This window comes from Aquarana catesbeiana, linkage group LG04 (assembly GCF_042186555.1).
Source record: "Aquarana catesbeiana isolate 2022-GZ linkage group LG04, ASM4218655v1, whole genome shotgun sequence".
Lineage (NCBI taxonomy): Eukaryota > Metazoa > Chordata > Amphibia > Anura > Ranidae > Aquarana > Aquarana catesbeiana.
The window spans coordinates 605,896,635-605,918,804 of record NC_133327.1 but is presented as its reverse complement, the minus strand read 5'-3'; the positions used below and the strand labels follow the sequence as shown (position 1 = coordinate 605,918,804).

The 22,170-nt window shown below is 43.2% G+C and overlaps 1 protein-coding gene across 2 annotated transcripts in view; it reads right to left on the bottom strand.

Annotated features, from left to right (window-relative positions):
* KIF16B (kinesin family member 16B) overlaps window positions 1-22,170 on the bottom strand; it is a 603,866-nt gene that overhangs the window by 57,378 nt on the left and 524,318 nt on the right. The gene's annotated exons all lie outside the window — the stretch shown is intronic.

Below are 22,170 nucleotides of genomic sequence, written 5' to 3'. Positions count from 1 at the left end.
TATTTGCACTACTGGGCATGTCCACCATATGTGTTGGAAGAATCCATGGGTGGCACTTCCTCTAAAGCAACTAGCGGGGTAGTGGGGGACATATTTGGCGATCCTGGCGGGGATCAAGTACCACTGAGTTAAAACTTTATAGTTGGTCTCCAGCGCCACAATATTCTGTGAGGAGGATTTCGTGGCTTGTCATATGTGGTTCCAATCAACAATATCTAGCGTCCTGTTCAATTCACTTTCCCACTTAGAGGCGTAGGAGGGGATGGGTAGGGGAGCTGATGTTGAGGAGATGTGAATAAAGGGCTGAGATGAGACCACACCTATGTGGGTCATTCTTGCAAGTTTGCTCAGAGGGACATGGAGTGTGCGGAGGAGTCTTTTGGGATTAGTGGTGTCAGGAAGTGCTTAATCTGGAGGTATCTGAAAATTTAGAAAGGGGGATGCTATGTGACTCCCTGAGAGTAGGGAATGGTTTGATTCCCATAGGAAACATAAATTTATAGGCTCGGAGGAGGTTAGAGGATGAGCGTGGTAGTATCTTGTGAAATTTGGGAGGCCGAGACCGCCTTCCATTTTAGGTAGGTATAGGGTATGTCGGGGTATGTGGGGTTTAATAGAACCCCAGATGTAGGAGGATACACCTCGTTGCAGTATTCAGAGGAAATAGCTTGGGACTGGGATGGGTAACACTCGGAAAAGGTACAGTATTTTGGAAAGAATGGTTATCTTGGTTGCTGTTATCCTACCCATCCAGGCTAGTGGTAAATTGGACCATTTGGACATAAGGTTAGTGAGGTGTTTAAGTATTGGGGGGATAGTTGGCAGAAAAGAGGTCCGATATGGTGGCCATCAGTCTAATTCCAAGGTATGGGATAGAGTGGGGGGACCAAGGATAGGGTAAAACCCTTTGCAAGTGATTTAAATCGGTAGTGGGTATTGAAATGTTTAGGGCCCTGGATTTATGTGGGTTGTCACTAAGTCCTGAGATACAGCCAAAGTCATCTAAAAGTTTGAGGATGTTAGGAGTGGAAGTTAGCAGCGATGACATGAAAAGTAGGACATCATCAGCAAATAGACATAATTTGTGATGTTGAATGACAATTTCCAACCCTTGTAAGTTAGGGTTTTGGCGAATCATGTGAGCAATGGGCTCAACAACTAGAGCAAACAGGAGCGGTGAGAGAGGACAGCCCTGGCACATTCCTCTTTTGATTGGGAAAGATTCAGATCAATAACCCATATATCGTACAAAGGCAGTGGGGTTTGCATAGCTGATATCCAAGAGAGAAAATGTGTACCGAATCCCCATCGCCTGAGTATGAATTGGAGATAAGACCAAGACACAGTATCAAAGGCCTTTCTTATATCTAGAGATAAAAGGCATAAGGGGATATTACAGGCACAGGCTATGTGTGTCAAAAGGGCTGTGCATCGAATATTATCTCCTGCTTGTCTAGCTGGAATAAAGCCCACTTGGTCCCTATGTATAAGGGAACTAATAATAGGGTGAGGCGGGTAGCAATTTAATGTCTAAATTGAGAAGGGATATAGGTCGATAGTTTGAACAGGAGGAGTCATCAGTCTGGGGTTTAGGAAGTGTTGAAATGGTCGCCATCAGACTTTCAGAGTGAAAAGTTTGGTCTTTAAGTACTGAATTGTAGGCTTTACTGAATATGGGGGCCAGTAGGTCAGCAATTTTTTTTTATAGTACATAGCTGAGAACCCGTTAGGTCCGGGTCATTTTAGTGATGTAGTTTTAGTGATTTAATGGCCAGTAAAACTTTCTCCAAGTCAACGGGTTTTTCAAGATCCTCTCCTTAAAGAGAGGAGAGAGGGGGTAGAGTGACGTTTGAAAAGAGTGAATCGGCCTGAGTTTGGGTAAAGGTGTCTGTTCCTGAGTAAAGAGTGGTAAGATGTTTACGAAACGTTTGGAGAATTTTAGTTGGGTTGCTGGTATATAGATTTTGCCCTATCTTCAGTCAAATCGGTTTAGGGGCATGATCCAAGCATCTAAGGGAGAGGGTAAGGAAAGTATCAGGTTTGTTCGCTTTGGTGTAATACCTATGCCTGGAGCATCTTGGAGTTTTTTCAGCTATCTTTGTTAAGAATAGATCAAGTTCTAGTCTAGCTTTTTCTAGGGCTTGCCGGTTTAGTGAGGAGGGATCAGCCTGAAATGCCTCGTGAGTGGTTTTGAATGTTGATTCTAGACGTTGGCGAGTAAGACGTTTCTCTTTGTTAGGATAGGATGCTTGACTAATGCAAGCTCCTCTGATTGCTGGTTTGTGAGCCTCCCATAAGAGGAGAGATATCTGGTGTTGAATTGGTAGATAAGTATCTCGAGAGCCATTTCAATCTCAAGGTGGTGAGATGGGTGGACTAGTATGTTATCATTAATGGTCCAGGAAGGATCCTTAGTGGATGGAGCTAAGGAGGACAGGGTGGTAAGGACTGCACTGTGATCTGACCAAGGGATCGGGAGAATGTTAGAAGCGAGTAGTAGGGGTATGGAACCTGTCGTTGGGAAAATGTGGTCAATGCGTGAAAACGTATTGTGCAGGTATGAGTAGGAGGTATATTGCCACCGGGCAGGGTTGTGTTTGCGCCAGGAATCAACCAGTGAGTTGCGGTGTAGGAGTTGCTGAAAGCTGTGTTTTGCTCTGTTGTCGTGTCTGCTGACGTATATACTTGGGGATATGCTGAACTGAAATATTTGGGAGTGGAACGGGGAGTAAAATGAGTCTCTTGTAGACATATTACGTGTGCTTTAGAAGAGGAGAAAGATTTAAATGCTTTGGTCCTTTTATGTGGTGAGTTGAGCCTCTGGACATTGAGGGTTAGTACATTTAGAGGTGCCATTGAAACGTTAAGTGTGATCTAGCGTAAGCACAGCTTTTGTGAATAGGGTTCTCTGGTGAGCACCAGGGGTGGGTGACAATTGGGCAAAAGAGAAAGAGAGAGGGAAAGTAGGAAGAAGAGAAGAGGGGTGCCTTTGTGGTCAAAAAAGCCATCAAAAATTGCTTTAAAAGGCAGGGCTTTGTAGAAGGGCAAAAAATGTGTCCCTGAGACTTGTAAAATAGTACGAGCCTGAGGGACAAAAAAAACTGATTAGATCCTTTATAGGAGCCATGGGTTAGATCCTTTATAGGAGCCATGGGCTAGGTGGAGGCGCAATGACGAATGCTGGGGTTAGAGCGGCCTAACAAGAGTAGTATCAGTTGTCACCATAAAAACATGGAAGATATAAATGATGCATTAAGCTGCTGTAATATAAGCATTGGGAGCTCAATGACATGGGGTGGGGGAGATAGGGAAACTGAATGGGAGTTGAATCTAGCCATAGTGTTCCCTAGGTCTATTATCGTGCGGAGGGGGGGGGGTTTAAGGGTGCAGAGTCAGGTGAATCAAACAGCTAGTCTCTGTGTCTTAGCAGTAGCTACGATACCAGTAAGTACAGTAATGATTAGAAGCGAGTGGATGGAGTATGGTCTCAGCCACAAGGTACAAACCAGCAGTAGTCTGTGTTGGAATGGTGTGAAAGGAGGTCTGGTGGGAACTGAGCAGTAGTACCACTGTTCTGCGTAATTGAGGTGTAGACCATATCTCAAATATCAAATTTGGTACATTCAGTGTCCTCTGAATCATTAGTATAGTTTTGAATGTGTGTGCTTTGAAGAGGAAGAATTTGGGGTATACCAAAATGTGTGGAGTTATGTGTAATGTAGGGGCTTTTTAGGGTTCAGAGTTATCATAGAGGTCCTGTAATCAGGAGGCAGCGACCCTGGGGATCATTTGCTGTAAATTACATGGAATAGGTGGATTTGGTTTCCAAAAATCCAAATTTAGGGTTTGTGGCGTGAAGAGCCAGGGTTCTGGTGTCATTGAGTTACTGAGTTACTTAGTTTTCTGCAGGTGAGGTGGAGCATTTCGGTCCGACCACTAACCAAAATGACAAAATTGTGGCTGGCAATGTGGGTGAAAGAAAAAAAAACAAAAAAAAAAAACTCAGTCAATGGAGGGGTGATTCAGCCCATTGAATCAGGTTGTTGCGGTGCTGGGGATGAGTATTGTCCTCTTCTTGAGAGTGGGCTTGACCGTGGGCTGTCTTGGCATTCTGGGTTTTCTGTGGCGAGCTTGAAGCGGATCAGCGACAGGAATTATCTGTCGGTGTGCTGGTAGGCAGGAGTTGAAGGTGGTGTAGAGTTGCTTGAAGGTTGTCGCACAATCTGCAGGTGTAGTTGCAGCCCTGGTAAGAAAAGTGAACAGCAAATGGGAAGCCCCATATGTGATGTGATGTTGCTGTAGGATTTGGAGAAGGGGTTTCAAGACTCTTCTTTTAGTTATTATGAGTGAGGACAGGTCTTGGAAAAGTTGGTAGGTGTGTCCTTGAAAGATCAATGTATCTTAGTTACTGGCAGCAGCCAGGAGCTGCTCCTTGGTTTGGAAGTAGTGGAGCTTTGTGACTATATCGCAGGGCCGACCATCTGTCTGACGAGGAGTTAGGGCCCGATGGACCCTATCCATCTCTAGACACTCGATTGGTATTGCTGGTGCTAGTTCCTGGAAGAGGGGTGTAAATGTGGACTGTACGTCTATGATGGTTTCAGGAAGTCCGCTGATGCAAACATTCAGTCGCCTGCCCCTGTTTTCAAAGTCTTTCAATCGTGTTTGAAGTGTTAGATTCTCTTCCCTGAGTGTTTCCAGTTCCTCTGAGTGATTATGCGTTAGGATTTCTAGGTCATCAAATTTCTGTTCCAGGTGTGCAGTCCTCTGCCACAGCTCCCTGATTTTTCTGGATCGTTTATCCGTTATTTGGTCAGAGGTTTGTTGAAGTGCTCTAGTGAGCATTCTCTCAAATTGACCGAAGAGGTCTGGGGATGTTGAATCAGTTAGTGAGCGGAGGGGGTGATTCCTAGGTCTGTATCTGACTCACGTTCTCTTTGTGCTGTTTGGATAAGCGCTGGTAGTGTGGCTGAGGTGAAGAGGCCTCCGGCATTTAAGTTGATGCCCGCCTTAGCACGTCCCGGATGGATTTCGTTTTTATCCACGGGCGGGTGGCTCCATGAACCATGCTGTGGTCTGGGAGCGTGTGAGGTGGATATCGGGCAGCTGTGAGTCCGGTGTCAGCGCTGGGTGGCCAATTCTCCCCGAACGGTGTGGAGCCTCAGGCAGGCATGTCCTTCCTGATGGCTTAGCGCATGCGCCTCGCCAAAATAAAAATATTTTAATGCAACCAATCGCCCCACGTCAAAAAAAAAAAAAAAAAAACATAAAAAGCATACATAATCTAAATTTGTTAAGTTAGACAAACAGATCCAAAAGTTATTAATCTCTATAATAGTTCTGGTCATTAAAGCAGAACATGGGGGGAGCCCCCCTACCCCGAAGCATCCCCCTATGTTGAGGGTATGTGGCCTGGTATGGTTCAGGAGTGGGGGCACTCGCTCCTGCCTGGGCCTGCCGGGCTGCATGTTCAGATACGACTCTGGTATGGGTTTTGGGGAGACCACCACACCATTTTTTTTAAAAAGGCAGCACCCTTTAAGAAAAAACAAAACTGTTAAGCTCAGAATAAAAAGATGGCATGAAGAACACATAGGGATTGATTTACTAAAGGAAAATTCACTCTGCACTACAAGTGCACTGCAGGTGCACTTGGAAGTGCAGTCACTGTAAATCTGAAGGGGAGATCTGAAATGAGGGGAAGTTCTGCTGATTTTATAATCCAATCAAGAACAAGCAAAAATGCTGTTTATTTTCCTTCCTTGCATGTTCCCCTCGGATCTACAGCGACTGCACTTCCAAGTGCACTTGTAGTGCAAAGTGGATTTGCCTTTAGTAAATAATTATAAAATAAAAATAACCCCATTATGTGCTACAGTAGTGTTCTCTGCCCCCCCTTCACATCACCCACCCACTGTAGTGTCCTCTGCCCCCATAGCAGTGTCATCTGTCCCCTCCCCACACAGTGTTGTCCTGTACTCCCCGTTCCCCCCCAACACAGAGTCCTCTGCTTCTTCATATCCGCCCCCTCCACTGTAGTGTCCTCTGCCCCCCATAGCAGAGGACATCCCATCGCCCCCCCCCTCGGACCACCGAGCAACCATTCACCTGCTGGTTAACTTGAGGGGTTAATTGAGGCTGCTCCTGCCCCAGCCCTGCATCCTGCACTGTGTGCTGCCTCCCGCTCTCCACTCTGCTGTGAAGATGAGTGGAGGAGGCTGGGAGGAGGCAGAGCTGTGTACACAATCTACCTGTTGGCTGCCTGCGGTCGACCAGTAGATCCTGACCAGCAGCTTGCCGACTCCCGCTTTACACAAACCTACCTCCACAACAGCTCATACTTTTTTCTGCTCGCCCTCCATTCAGCTTTAGGGAATATAGAACATACCCAGTACTCTCCAGGGATCGAGGGACATTTGACTCATTCCCCTTCCTCTCATGTGACAGTTTTTATTCTTGGTGATTGGTCCAGTGTTGTTATGTAGGAGCAGGGAGAAAGTCAGCAAAGGTTCACCTTACCATTTGAACATTTAACTACTTCAATACCAGGCACCTTCGCACGTTCCTGCCCAAGCCAATTTTTAGCTTTCAGCGCTGTCGCACTTTGAATGACAATTGTGCGGTCGTGCCACACTGTACCCAAACAAATTTTTTATCATTTTGTTCCCACAAATGGAGCTTTCTTTTGGTGGTATTTGATCACTGCTGGGGTTTTTATTTTTTGCGGAAAAAAATTAAAAAAGACCAAATTTAAAAAAAAAAAAAGTTTTTGTTCCTGTTATAAAATTTTGTAAATAAGTACATTTTCTCCTTTATTGACAGGCACTGATGAGGCTGCACTGACCACACTGCACTGAGGGGCACTGATAAGGTGGCACTGATGGGCACTGATGAGGTGGCACCGATGATGGGTACTGATTGTCGGCACTGATACGCAGCACTGATGAGCATTGATAGGTGGCACTGAAAGGCTGCACTGATGGGTACTTATGGGTTGCACTGATGGGCACTGGTAGGTGGCACCGATGGACACTGATGGGTGGCAATGCTGAGCATCACTAAGGAGACATCTGGCAGGCATTCATAGTGGGCACTGACTGGCACCATTTGTGGGCACTGATTTACATCTTTTAGGGCACTGTGTAGCATCCCTGGTGGCCATGGCGGCATACCTGCTCATCAATGTGTGGTGTGTGCCCGGTTGGTCCTGACGGCATCCCTGTTGGTCCAGTGTGGGCATCTTCAGGGGGGGGCTGCGCTGATAAACAATAAGCATAGACCCCCCCTGTTAAGAGAGCTGCCGATCGGCCCTCCGCTACTCGCATCTGTCAGATGTGAGTGCGGAAAAGCCGATAAAGGACTCTTCCTGTTTAAACTGTGATCAGCTGTGATTGGACATGGCTGATCACGTGGTAAAGAGCCTCTATCAGAGGCTCTTTACCAAGATCGGTGTAGCGGTGTGTCAGACTGACACGCCGAACCACCGATTGCCGTGCTGTACGCCCCCACGGTCCCGCGCCGGCAATTATCCTGCTGAACGTCATATGACGCACAGTCAGGATAACTGAACCACCACCCGGCCGTCATTTTGCTATAGCCCAGACGGGAAGTGGTTAAAAAGAAAGCAGTTTTGGATCTGCAAAACTTTTAATAAACACCTTCCCAGTGTAATCACAGCATGCCTATAAACTTCATTCACTTCAGTCATCAGACTGTAGTTTTCTCCTTTCTTATAAGCAATAGAGTAATAAACCTGTCATACCACTATGATCCAAATAGTACACAGTTTGTCACATCAACCAAAGTCTAAGTGCTTAAAATGAAATAAATTAGATATGACCAGAAATCTCCATATAATTAAGCTGTCAATGCGGATAAATAAAGCAAACACTATACAATATATTGCTGGTAAAAATGAAATTCTCCTACAGGATCTCTTTACTTTATTTTGTGGAGCGTGCCTGGAGACATGTAATTAATCTCCCCATTCATGTTCTCGCAGCAATTCCTGAGAAATGGCTTGGTGGTAGCTTGGGAAGTGACACTTTTTCTATGAGGGAAGAAAAACCTCAGTGGTCCTTATGTTTTATATTTTGTCACATTGTGGCTGGAAGATGGACCTATTAGAACTAGCGGAAATTGACAGGTTTTTAACAGCAGAAGGTTTCTTGAGAGTGGAAAAAAATACATCTATTAATGTCACACCATTTACACGTGGCACAGAAATCAGGCATTTTATGGCTTGCCATTTTCAGATGAAAGTTTTGAACTCTGCAGAAAAATAACTGCATTTCACTAATTAATTTGAAAAGTTGACAATAAAGAAATTGAGTCGGACAAGGTAAGAGATGGGAATTTCAAAGAGCAAGGTCGAGTGCTTCTCTTGTTAATTTAATTTGCTGAGGTGCAAATTAAATCCAGATTGTTTTCTTCTTAATTCTCTTTGTATGTTTGATGATTCCGTAAAGCACAAAGCTATACTAAGTAGCATTTGCACGCTAATGACACATATCAGAAGCAACGCTTTCTAAAGGAAAAAAAATAAATTTTCTTTCAGTGCCAGGCTTAAAAGAAAAGTATGGCCAAAGCTTTTTTCTCCTGTGGGTCACAGGATTGCACTTACCTTTTCTATCCTGTGACTCAGTCAGCTATAGCCCACTACCAGCTGACATGGCAGAGTCGCTTCAAGTTTTGGAGAGATCACAACAATATTGTTGGGATCCACCCAGTTGCCTGACTGACAGCTGGCTCCATCTCTCAGCGTGCAGCTGAAAGCTGGATCCAGCCGCGCCCACCCTCTCCCCTGCCTGGCACCATAGTGAGCGCTGGAGAGCAGACAGCAGTCACTGTTCTCCAATCCAAGGAGACCAAGGCCTGAGCGATCAGCGGTCATATGGTCACTCAGTTTTTAGGCTTGGAGTTGATGTGGGACAGCTGCGGGATAAAACTGGAGCTGCAGCATAGAGATAAGCATGAATTTTTTTTATCTGATTTCTTTGTATTTGAAATAAATTGCAATTTTTCAAACTGATAGTTCATACAGTGCAGCAGAGGAATGTCTGTGACCACTGTGTACAGAAGCTCCTGGGAATTAGTATGGTGCAGCCACTGACATGCCCCCATCCAACAGCAACATTGCATATACGGATTATGTAATGGGCATGGCATGTTTTTCTGAATCATTCCCCCAGATTGATACCTGTATTGCCACTCCATAACCAGACAAGTTGGAGAGCCATTTTTTTTAAAGAATGCTTCTCTTAATGCAAATGCAACTAATAACATGCGGAGATCACACAGAACCAAGAAGCCAGTTACAGAAGTTATTGTATGTTATCATTGTGAATGATTAATTGCCAATTCTGAAAAAGATACATTTAAACCCACCTTTGTATAATTTTGAGGATAAGCAAAAGATTGTTTCCTATGAAGCAGGGGCGGATTGCCCCCACCCGAGAAAATACTGTGCAGGCTATCGGTGACTTAGCGGGCAGGCTGCTGAGCGGGCCGCCGCAGCGGGTGAGTGAGCAGGTTGGCAGGTGCAGCAAGTCAGTGAGCAGCTGGCGGGCGAGGGAGCAGGCTGCTGAGCGAGCAGAGAGATGACATCTCTCACCAGTGGCGACATTATACCATGCCCCCCCAATTAAAATGCCTTTTTTTTGTGTAGTGGGTGCTGATGCTGACCCCCTCCTCGCACATTCCATCAGCCACTGCCACAGGGCAGTGGTGTCGAAACTGACAGGCTCTGTGAAGGGACACAGGCAGAGCCACAGCTGTGCCGCAGCTGTGTCCTTCTCCCCCTTGAGTCGAGCAGCTCTCATTCACCCAGCCCAACAATGAACGCTCCTATTGGCTACATTCAGGGACAATGGCTGGGAAGCTAACTAGAGGATTATGGGACATACAGTCCCGGATACCAGCAGGCTCCAGGATGATTCCCTGAAAGTGCACTGCAGCCCCCAACATGCCGAGTGGGAGGGGAGAGAGGAACATGAGAGGAGAAGAGGGACCACGAGGCTGTCGGGAGGAGGGAGCCAGAGAGAAAGTGCCAGACCTTCTACTATATATCCCCCAAGGTAAACACTTACCTCCAGGTGGGGGGAGAGAGGGGAATGGGGATGAGGGGAGATGCAGGTTGCATCCACCCTGTCCTCCCCTCCACCTGGCTGCTCCCACCCTGTCCTCCATTCCACCTGGCTGCTCCCACTCTGTCCTCCCCTCCACCTGGCTGCTCCTACTCTGTCTTCCCCTCCATCAGGCTGCATCCACCCTGTCCTCCCCTCCACCTGGCTGCTCCCACACTGTCCTCCCTTCCACCTGGCTGCTCCCACCCTGTCCTCCCCTCCACCTGGCTGCTCCCACCCTGTCCTTCTCTCCACCTGGCTGCTCCCACCCTGTCCTCCCCTCCACCTGGCTGCATCCACCCTGTCCTCCCCTCCACCTGGCTGCATCCACCCTGTCCTCCCCTCCATCTGGCTGCTCTCACCTTGTCCTCCCCTCCACCTGGCTGCTCCCACCCTGTCCTCCCTTCCACCTGGCTGCTCCCACTCTGTCCTCCCCTCCATCTGGCTGCTCCCACTCTGTCCTCTCTATAGTTTATAGTTGGCCCCCCTACTTTTGTCCCTGTCCCCCATGTGCCCCACCCAATATGAAAGCTGGAGACGCCACTGTCTCTCACCACATTTCTGCATCTAAAAAAAGACTGCTATTACTGTGCAGGCGTGGGCAGCAGAGATGACATCATCTCTCACTGTCCGTCCTCACTCTGGGACAACAGGGACACTGTCACTAGCCACTGGCAAGTGACAATCCGCATCTGGTGACAGACGACTGTGGCAAGTGAATAGCTGCATCTGGTGACAGGCGACTGTGGCAAGCAAGTGACAAGCTGCATCTGGTGGTAGGTGACTGTGGCAAGTGACAAGCTGCATCTGGTGGCAGACAACAGGGGCAAGTGACAAGCTGCATCTGAGAACAGGCCGATGTAGCAAGGGACAATCACCATCTGGTGGCAGGCAACGGTGGCAAGTGACACGCTCAGGGCTTCCACTGATACTGCATTATGGTGAAGTGAACTATTTCATTATACATTACAATGTAATAGAAATAATCCGCTTCAATCATCCGGATACCATATAACCACGGTGCCGTCATGATTGAAGCGCCAACACCAGCCGTTGCCCCGACAAAAAATTTGCCAGTGCCCCTCTCGAGATTAGACTCTGGATCTAAATCCGTTGGAAATTGAAGATCCTTGCAACAATAGCAGAACAGACCACCATAAAGCACTGAAACTGGTCCAAAATACTGCTGTAAACATAAACATATCAAGTAAAGTGGTAAAGTTCACTCTAAAAATAACAGATGAAATTATGAAATCCTAGCTATTGTAATAGCCTATAAATGCACATATTGTGGCGACTATTGGCACTGTGTTCTAATGTTCTATAACTATAAGCATGTCTATCTTTACAAATGTATGTTCCATTTTGTAAGAATCCAAATATCCATATTATAATAGATTAGCCTAACCTTTTAAGTATAGGTGTTATTTAGTTGTATTCTCTTTCTTGGCACAGCAAAAATTTCAGCCCAGTGCTTTGCCCCCCATGGAGGTTGACCTGTCTACTATCTGAACTCAGGGCTTATAATTGCTGCTGGAAATGGACAAAACTGACAATTAACAAGACTTTGTTTTCTTGCATATAATCTTGATAACACCTTTGTGATAAGGAAGCTGAGTGTTAGTTGACGAAACTGAGATCAAGCAGAAATTAGGATAACCTTACAACCTAAGGCTGGCCATACATTACACAATTTTCTTATTCAATTTCCTTTAGATTTACCTTCAACTATGTAGTGCAAGGCCCTGCCGGATTGCATACAAATTGACAGCTTTTAGGTTTGTACAGCCACTTCTGTTTTATTAATGAGAAACTAAAATTAAGCAATCAAATTTCCCCCAATTATTTTTTTGGGTAGATTCGCTTTTTTTATGTCAAGTCTTATTATTATTATCAAAATGTAAAGATGCACAAATGGAATCATTGTTATTACATACAAAACATAAGACAATTATGCAGCAGAAGCTGCATCAAAAAGATATAGCGCTATATAATAATTTCTAAGGAGGACATGATCAAAAAAACAGCCATTACCTCTTGAAAAATACTACAAGTAAATAAAGAAGGTTCACTTTTTATATTTAAACAAAGCCCATGCCATATTTTCTCCAGCTTTAGCATTGTCTGCTTGAGTTTGGTGCCTCCAAAACTAAAGCTGTCAGAAAAATGCCAGGATTCAAATTACCAGTCAGCGATCCAGAGACTAGGATACAACATGGCTGCAGTCCAGGAAATGCCAGGATCCAACATTGCTGATTTAGGCCTCAGCCACAATTAAAATGGCTATTCAATTCTAACCAGCACTCGTGCTAATCCAATGTCTTTGCTTGGTCTGTCATCACTTCCAGGGATACAGACAGGAGTGGCAAGTCTGGGCATCACCCAAATATGTGAAATCCCAAACTTTTGGTCATTATAAAACTAAAGCCCTTAACTCAATCCCCCTAAACTGCACTCCGTGAACTACAGTCTATAACCCTTAAAGACCTGAAGCAACCTCAATTTACAGCCTCCTAAGCTTATGTCCCCAACATTTAAACTCCCCCTAAACAATAACCCTTTTCCCTAATGCTTCCTACAATCTTCTAAACTAAAGCCCATTACCCTTTAAATTTCCTAATCTAGATCCACTGTTCCTACTGCCCCATAATAAATTTATTCTCCCTAATTTACAGCTTCCTAAATTAAATATCCTACCACTAAAGCGTTCTAAATAAAGAAGTGTGGTAAAATAAAGAAATAAACATACATTCTTACCTATCTGCTACAGCATTGGTTTGATGCTGCAGGGTGTCCCCTGCCAGCTCTAAGCCCGAGAACTGAGCAATCACATGACTGCCGATCACTCAGTTCTTGAATCTACTCTGAGCGCGGAGTGGTGCTTTCAGTCACTGCTCTGGTCCTCCAGCACTCGCTGGAGTTCTGGGCAGGAGAGGTGGTGGAAGCGGCTGGCTCAGGCTCTTAACAATGTGCTGAGAGGCTGAGCCAACTGCCTGTAAGTCATCTGGGTGGATCCAAACATTATTGTCAGGATACATCTAGAGACTGGAGTGGCTCTGTGATGTCAGAAGTCAGCAAGCTTTAGCCAACTGTAGGCTGATTCTGGGTCACAGTAGAACAGGAGTGCTCTCCTGTGGCCCACATGAGAAGTATTGGCCACATTTCTCTTTTAAAAACACCTAAACTAAAACATCATACCTTTAGTCTCTAAACGCTAAACATATTCTTTAAACCTTAAAGTGACCCAGACTCTTAAAACAAACATGTGGGCAGTTTATGGACATTCGAGTATTAACATTTTCCCAACAAGCTGTGCATAGACACGCTATCAACACATAACTAACAATACATCTAAATAAACCACACCACCAACACATAAATTAGTGTTACATGAAGTAAGCTTTTCCTTACATAAAATACAAGTGAAGAGGTAACATTACTGAAAACCAGGAACCCTGAGGTACCAGAACATACCTTATAATATATTTCAGAGGTCCTTGAAGCCCTGAAACCCAGGGTGCTCTATTATGCTAATGTCAAAAACAGGAAAGAAAGTTGAGATCTAGCATATCCCCTTGTACATAACTAACAGTCCCTAAGGCCAACCATAATGTTTTAAGGATAATTGCATGATTAGACATAAAAAACAAAACACCCTTTGATGCAGAAGCTGGTATATGCTGCCTGGCAATTCAGCAATTGGGTTTCCATAGAAATGTAAGCATTAAGACATCTTCTTCAGCTTGACACATGTGGCCTGTAGCATTTGAAACCATGCATTTATCTTTTAAATAGCAATTAGGATTCCTGAGTGGTGGAATAATGGGATGGCCTGCCCTAAAATTTGCTTCCTTTGAAAACATTGTAGAGAAAGTATTCCTTTTCTGAGTGAAGAGCTGAAGCTTTGTTTTGTGGTGTGCAAGGCTTAACCATCGGGCAAGTACAAGTACAGGGGAAGGCTTGGTTAAGGATAAAGGGGCATTTGCCTCCACTGCCCATATGAAGCAGATAAGTGGCCCTGAGTGGAGATACATCACCATTTTGACATCTATCAGAGCAAAAATGGCAGTCAGTCACACATGCTGGGCATTATATAGATACTCTCTCCCCATTCAGATCTGTAATCACATAGTCGGCAGAGAAAATTCTCGCCGCACTAATTTCCACTGTAGATTTAAGATGTGATGTGAGTCAATGCTTAGCACAAAGAAATCAGATGTTTTCACAATAATCTATATCCTTAAGAAACACTTTCCATGTCCACCAATCAATGTGGCACCATGGCAAAGTTTTACAATTACTTTAACCCACAGAAACCTGTCCCTACAATGAAAGTGCCATTTAGACGAGTTGGGCCCCAGGCCAAATGTTCACAGTCATCACTTGTACAAGGATCTGCTTGCTTGGGTGCTAGAGGTGGAATTACCACGTTGAGCAACATAAAAGAAGATCAATGAACTGATATATAGTTGAAAAGAGGGCCATTTCCTCCTGGTGGACCTGTGGGTAGAAGTAATGCTTTGTGCCAAAATGGGAAGTCCTCTGAGTGTTTTAACGTATGTACTCTTGGTCAGACCGTGTTACTTTTGCAGCGTTTAAAATCATCATAATTATATGCCCCCCCCCCCCCCCCCCACATTACACCTTGCTAGGTGCGCAAATCACCCCAGATTTCATGGTTCTTCAGACACCCAGCGAGTTTTCAAAAGGTATGTGCAGACATTTGGGGGTGCCTACTGTTTATAAGAGTCAAAACTTTATATATATATATATATATATATATATACTGTATGTATATATATATATATATATATATATATATATATATATATATATATATATATATATATTTTTTTTTTTTTTTTTTTGCAAGGAAATGTTAACGATAAGTTTTTAATACTGCCAAGACAAATATTGGGCTTTTGAAATTTCGATTATGTACTTTAATGTAGAAAATTATTTATATTAGGCTAGATTTTAGCTTTCCTCTAGAACAGATGACAAATTGATGGGCGGGGATGAATATGCTATTCACATCACAAGCGGTTGTGCCTAGTATGTTTATAACACATATCACACGCTTAATGCATCATTCATCAATCAAAAGTTTCTTCAGTTGATATAACCACAATGCTTTAAAAAATGGATGTGTTCTTTTCTACTTTCAACGAACATAACAAAAAAAAAGAAAAAACAACAGAGCTTTTATTTGAATCTGACATTGTAATTATGTTACGCATAAATCTGATCACTGCATCATTGTAAATAACATATAATCTCTGCAACACATTTTCTCTAGAGATAACAGTCTTGTAAATTCTGTTGCCATTGAATATTAATTTTATAGTTGCATGTGACATTTACAATGTCTGTAGTGACTTATGTCAATTTAGTTCTTGTCAATGGTCTTTTTTTTTTTTTCGTGGACAATATTCTGCAGTAATTCAGCCTGCTTGACATTAAAAATCAGTGGTGTAGTCACTATGTCAGTGTAAAAACAGAAGTATTACTCTGACATTGGATACGTATAAAGATATATCATACTGTGATAGCACATAAACAAAGATTCATTGCTGGGCATACACAAGTCAACACCTAAGGTTGCTGAATTAAAAACAAATCAGTGTCAGGCTAGTTTACAGGGAAGAAGTTAAAACGAGAGGGTGGTAGAATCTAAATTGATTTTTGTCTCTGTAATAAGAGCAAATGGGGAGAGAGAATAGATCAAAGTGAAATGTGCTTTTGTTAGGTTATAAAAGCAGATTTAGAATAATGCTTTCTTTCTAGCAAATTACAGTGTAGGAGTTCACTCCATTGCAGCAAAAGTTTGCAAAGGTTCTGACTTATGCTGTCCCCTTGCCAAGCAGGCCACAAAATCTACTTTCCAATCTATGATTAAAATGTTGCTTTTTGCCTGCATGAATATATTGATTTGATGAGTCAGACAAAAATGTTTCAGAATGTCTAGCAGGGAACTCTAGTGAAACAAAAGTGATGGAGAGTTTGTGATGCACCAATAAAAAATATTAATTTCCTATGCACCTTGTTGGTTAGGGCAATGAAACATATTAATACAGACCATGAAATGTCAAATGCTCCATTTACTACAGTTTAATGATCCATCATCTAATGACATTGGCAAAAAACTGAGGTCTCACAGAGTGGGAAGGGTTATAGGGATATGTCCAGGGAGCATGTGCAGTGAAAATGTGCCAATCTCCAATTATACAGGATTTACATAGTGTCAACAGTTTGTACAGAACTTTACACTATAAAGGCAGAGAGTGCAATTACAGTACTGTACAATTTAATATAAGAGGGTTAGGAGAGCCTTGCTCCTGAGAGCTTAAAATCTAATAATAATAGTAATAATAGCATAGACCGTGAAATGTCAAATGCTCCATTTAATACGCAGTTGAACGATCTAAGTATGTTAGTATGGACTTCTGAGTCTCAATGCTCAATGGACTGTGGAAGTCCACTAGATCCATTCATTTTGTAGGAGGAAGCATTTAGGAACCCCTGTTCTGCACAGCGCATAAAGGCCAATCTTGGTCACTTACCTTTTATCACCCTTTAATACTCCTGTGTAAAACTGTCCCTTGTATGTGTGAATGTGAGTTAGGGAACTTAGATTGTAAGCTCCTTGAGGGCAGGGACTGATTTCAATGTACAATATATATATATGTAAAGTGCTGCGTAAATTGACGGCGCTATATAAGTACCTGTAATAAATTAATAAAATAAATAATGCTTTCATGTCAGCAGCTTTAGTTTGATCAGTGAGGAATCTCATGTGCTGTTACCTTGAACTGTGGTAGAATATGTAGTGGAGGGATTGCTGTTGTAATCGGTGAATAGACAATAGGCTCCTACATGCTAGAACAATAATGGTGTAGTTTATGATATAGAAGGCTTGCGCTAGACTTTACGTGCTATGCTTGGCCTTATGGAGTAGTTTAAAGCGGGGGTCCCCAACCCCCGGGGCCACTGACCAATGCAAGTTCGTTGCCTGTCGGCAGCTTTTCTGCGAAGGCTGCACTGTGAGAAGTGCGAGAAGTGGGCGGGCGAGCAGAGAGATGGCATCATCTTTCACTGCCCGCCCCGCATCACCGCTGTTCCACTCTCTCTTGGTTAGGATGGAACCCAGCAATTGCTCATGTGCTGGTTTCCACACTTGGATGCCATAGCACTGGGGAGAGGTTCCAAGAAGAGCCTTTCACAGCAGAAAAAAAACCCCTTACAAATGGCCCTAAATTATTAAAGTGACGAGCTTCATCTGGTGGCAGGCAATGGTGGCAAGTGACATGCTGCATCTGGTGGCAGATGACGATGGCAAGTGACATGCGGCATCTGGTGGCAGGCAACGTGGCAAGTGACAAGCTGCATCCGGTAGCAGGTGACGATGGCAATTGACAAGCGCCATCTGGTGGCAGGCGACTGTGGCAAGTGACAAGCTGCATCTGGTATCAGGTGACAGTGGCAAGTGACACACTCCCACTGATTTTGCATTATGTGGAGTTGAACTACCTCATTAGATTTTACAATGTTATAATAGAAATAATGCACTTCAATAATCCTGACACCATATCAAGCAATAAATGATAAATTAATATACTAATGCGCAAACCAATATCTAATAATAATGAATAGCTGCCAACACGAAATATGTTCCCACGCAGTGATAAAAAAAAATGAATATATGTGGTGCTTTCTCAGTGAACAAAGTAGTAATGCTATAATAAATCATCAAGTGTAATGATAGTCAAATAACTAATTCTACAATGGCAAATAAAGTGCTGAGTGCAACAAATCCTCAATCCAGAAATAGGTGTAAAAACCTTCACAGTGCAAATTAATAAAATATAGTCAATTAAAGTAATGCAATAGTAATCAATAATGGATAAATATAACTTAAAGCGCAAAGATAATTGTGACAGAAAGTCCATAAAGTGTTTGGTGCAGTCACTCTTCAGTGCACAGGAATAAAAGTGCAGACCAATATATCAAATTCCTCAATAGTGCTTTACCATCCATGTGTACAGTGTGCCCCAGCCTCTGACCTCAAAGGAAGACCCCTAGATCTGTGGTAACTGGGAAGGAATATATTATAGATGAATTCATATCATGTAAAATGGAGGGGGTAGTATACCTCTTAGAGTGCCCTTGTAAAATTAAACATGTAGGTAGAACTGAAAGACCGTTATGGAAACGGTTAAGGGAGCACACACAGAATATAAAAAATGGTTTCCATAGCATAGCCTGTCTAGGCACTATGCTCAATATCACAATAAAGATCTGTCTACACTAATAGTGATTGGCATAGAAAAATTCAAGCCACATTGGAGAGGGGATAACAAATTTATAAAGTTGAGTCAAGCTGAATCGCGGATGGATACATGAATTACAGTCTCTGACCCCTCTGGGGCATAATGTAGAGTTCGATTTGAACTGTTTCTTATCTAATTATTGATTTATTTAATGGATGAGTATAATTAGTTTTATTATTCTACCACTAGATGTCGCTATTTGCCATTTATAATCTCATACCTGTCATTGTTCAATTTCACCACTAGATGTCCGTGATTTGAGAGGGTGGTTATAACCTTGTCATTGACCATCTATACCAGTGTTTCTCAACTCCAGTCCTCAAGGCGCACCAACAGGTCATGTTTTCAGGATTTCCCTCAGATGAAACGGCTGTGGTCATTACTAAGGCAGTGAAAACTGATCAAATCACCTGTGCAAAATAGTGGAAATCCTGAAAACATGACCTGTTGGTGCGCCTTGAGGACTGGAGTTGAGAAACACTGATCTATACCACTAGATGTTCTTCGTTATTGAGAGCAGATTTTGTAGATGTTATATGAGTTAGTTACCATTAGATGTCACTATAGGATTGCGATATTTAGGATATTTTAATAAATATTTGTTTTAATTAATTTGCTAGTTACTGCTAGACAGGATACTGTGTCACGCATTATATAATTTTATTATAATTGTGTCCAATTTGCAATGTGCCGAATAAATGTGATCGTTGTTATGGCAACAAAGGATTGTATTTAAACCGGCCTTGTTCACCTGACTCCATACCCTTGATGAAGTCATGTGAGCTGTGATGTAACGCGTAGGGAGAAGGCGGGCGAAAGTCCCTGACACATGAGAAGGCGGATGACTGATTTTTTTATGCGAGTTGCTAAGTTTTTTAATAAATTATCCTATTGGAATACTACACATGGAGACCTATTTTTATTGCATGTGAGCCTTGTTTGGTGAAAAGTGGAGGAGATGGCTATGGTTTAATGGAAGTACCAGCCTGTATCTGTGAACACTGCTGTACTATCTAGTAGACTACAAGGAGAGAGCCTTACTGCTGTGGATGCATATGAGAGATTCATCATTGGTGCAACTAGACCTGTAGGGGTCTTCCTTTGAGCTGAGAGGCTGGGGCACACTGTACACACAGATGGTGAAGCACTATTGAGAAATTTGATATATTGGTCCGCACTGTGATCGGTGACACTGTGTATGAATTATTCCTGTGCACTGAAGATTGACTGCACCAAGCACTTTACGGACCGTCACAATTATCATTGCACTTTAAGTTATATTTATCCATTATTGATTATTATTGCATTACTTTAATTGATTATATTTTATCAATTTGCACTGTGAAGGTTTTAACACCTATTTCTGGACTAAGGATTTGTTGCACTCAGCACTTTATTTGCCATTGTAGAATGAGTTATTTGGCTATCATTACACTTGATGATTTAATATAGCATTACTTCTTTGTTCACTGAGAAAACGCCACATATATTCATATCAAGCAATAAACCCCCCCCCCCCCCCCGCAGTGCCCTCCCATCCCCGCAGTTCTTGGCAAAATTTCTTTTACACGGATCTGTCAAATATCACTAAAATTATGCATTTATTATGTAATGATTCATATTAGCTAAACATACCCTTTCACCCAGCCCCATTCTTCCCTACAGTCTCCAATACTCTTGTTTCTCAGTATATAGGGATGGGGGCATCACTGGTGACTGCAGACCTTTTATTTTATTTTGCTTCTACAGTCTCCAATATGTTCCTTGGAAGGGGCAATACTGGACCAACTGAATTATTTCTATAACTATGCACAGCGTGGCTGCAAGTGGTGAAGGGATTAATTAACACCTGTTAGGTGTATATCCTTATCTATCACTATCCGCTGAGTCCCAGTATGTTACTCTTTCATCTGACTTCCCTCACCACCATAGGTGCATGAGTCATTAGCAACATGATTTGATATCGGGCTTTACCTATCCAGGGTTCTGCTTATTCTCCATGTGCATCACCTTCCGCGAAACTCTTTGAGCTACCGGACTTGGAGTCAGGGTCTGTCAACTATGCAATTTCCTCCTCTCGAGACTGTTTAGGAGGACATTCACTCTATGCTAGTACTCTAACCACCACTTAGCCAACATCCACCTGCCTACAAGGAAACCCCCCAGCTCGAGCTTCCAAGGGGCTGACACATGGGGGTACCTCCTTAAGTAATTTACCTGACACTGACATATGGCTTCTTGTCGTGGTGGCACCGCGTGTGCCAGGACACTTGGGCAATCTTAGAAGAAAACCTGTTAGAGTCTGCAAAAGACTTGAGACTGGGGCAGAGGTTCACGTTCCTGCAGGACAACAACCCTAAACATACAGCCAGAGCTACAATGGAATGATTTAGATCAAATCATATTCATGTGTTAGAATGGCCCAGTCAAAGTCAAGACCTGAATCCAATTGAGAATCCATGGCAAGACTTGAAAATTGCTGTCCATCCAATCTGACAGAGCTTGAGCTATTTTGCAAAGAAGAATGGGCAAACATGTCACTTTCTAGATGTGCAAGGCTGGTAAAGACATCCCCAAAAAGACTTGTAGCTGTAATTGCAGTGAAAGGTGGTTCTACAAAGTATTGACTTAAAGAGGGCTGAATACAAATGCATGCTACACCTTTCAGATATTTATTTGTAAAACATTTTGAAAACCATTTATCATTTTCCTTCCACTTCACAATCATATGCCACTTGTTGTTGGTCTATCACATACAATCCCAATAAAATACAGTTATATTTTTGGTAGTAACAAAATGTGGAAAATTCCAAGGGGTGTGAATACTTTTTCAAGATACTGTAAGGTTAGATCTAGTGTACTCTCCTGGGGACATATCTCTCAAAGTCCCATACCGATTATATGTGGATGTTGGTGAACAGGTTTGTGGAAAAGGAGTATAATAAAACCACCATGGAAAGAATAAATAGATTAGGCCAAAATATGGATAGAGAAGAGTTATTAAAGAACAGAAAAAGGGAAACACAAGAATTTTTTGATATGACGTTTGTTACAGGGTATAATAAAACAATAAGAAGTAGAAACAAGTAAGGGATTGTACATTGGGCAACATTTTATCAAAAAAAAGAAAACAAAACACAAAGTTTAAATACAGGAAACAACAGGCTTATAGAAGGAAATTGTTTATAATTGTCAGGAAATGCTCTGTAGAAGGAATCCTGCTGCTGGCGCATGCTTGCGCATGTGCACACAAGCCTTGGCGCTAGATGAACTATTTTAACAGAGCTTGTAAACAGAGCCAGTGCTGTCTAATCTGCAGCTTTCATGTGACCCCTGCTACCTGTAACCTTCTCAGAGATCTGTCCCAGCGTTTGCCTTTGACTCTTCCTGCCTTCTGCCTGTACCCACCTATTGCCAACCTGGCCAGTACTCCAACCTTTCTTGCCCTCTGCACCTGTCCTGGCTTCTCAAACCTGTGTGTGCCTGTGCCTGTCTGTGCTCCACATCCCTCAGGGCTGACCCGCTGAGCGCTGCCGCTAGCATCCAGGTGTGTGGTATCCTGATATCCACTGATCCAGCTCCACAACTGCCTGCTGTTCTGACTGGTCTTCATCCCTGTGGCATCAGGAATTCTGGAGCAGCTTTCTGATAACAAACCTGCCAGGCACCCATACCATTCTGCACTCTCATGTCCCCTCTCTGCTCTATCAGGGGTC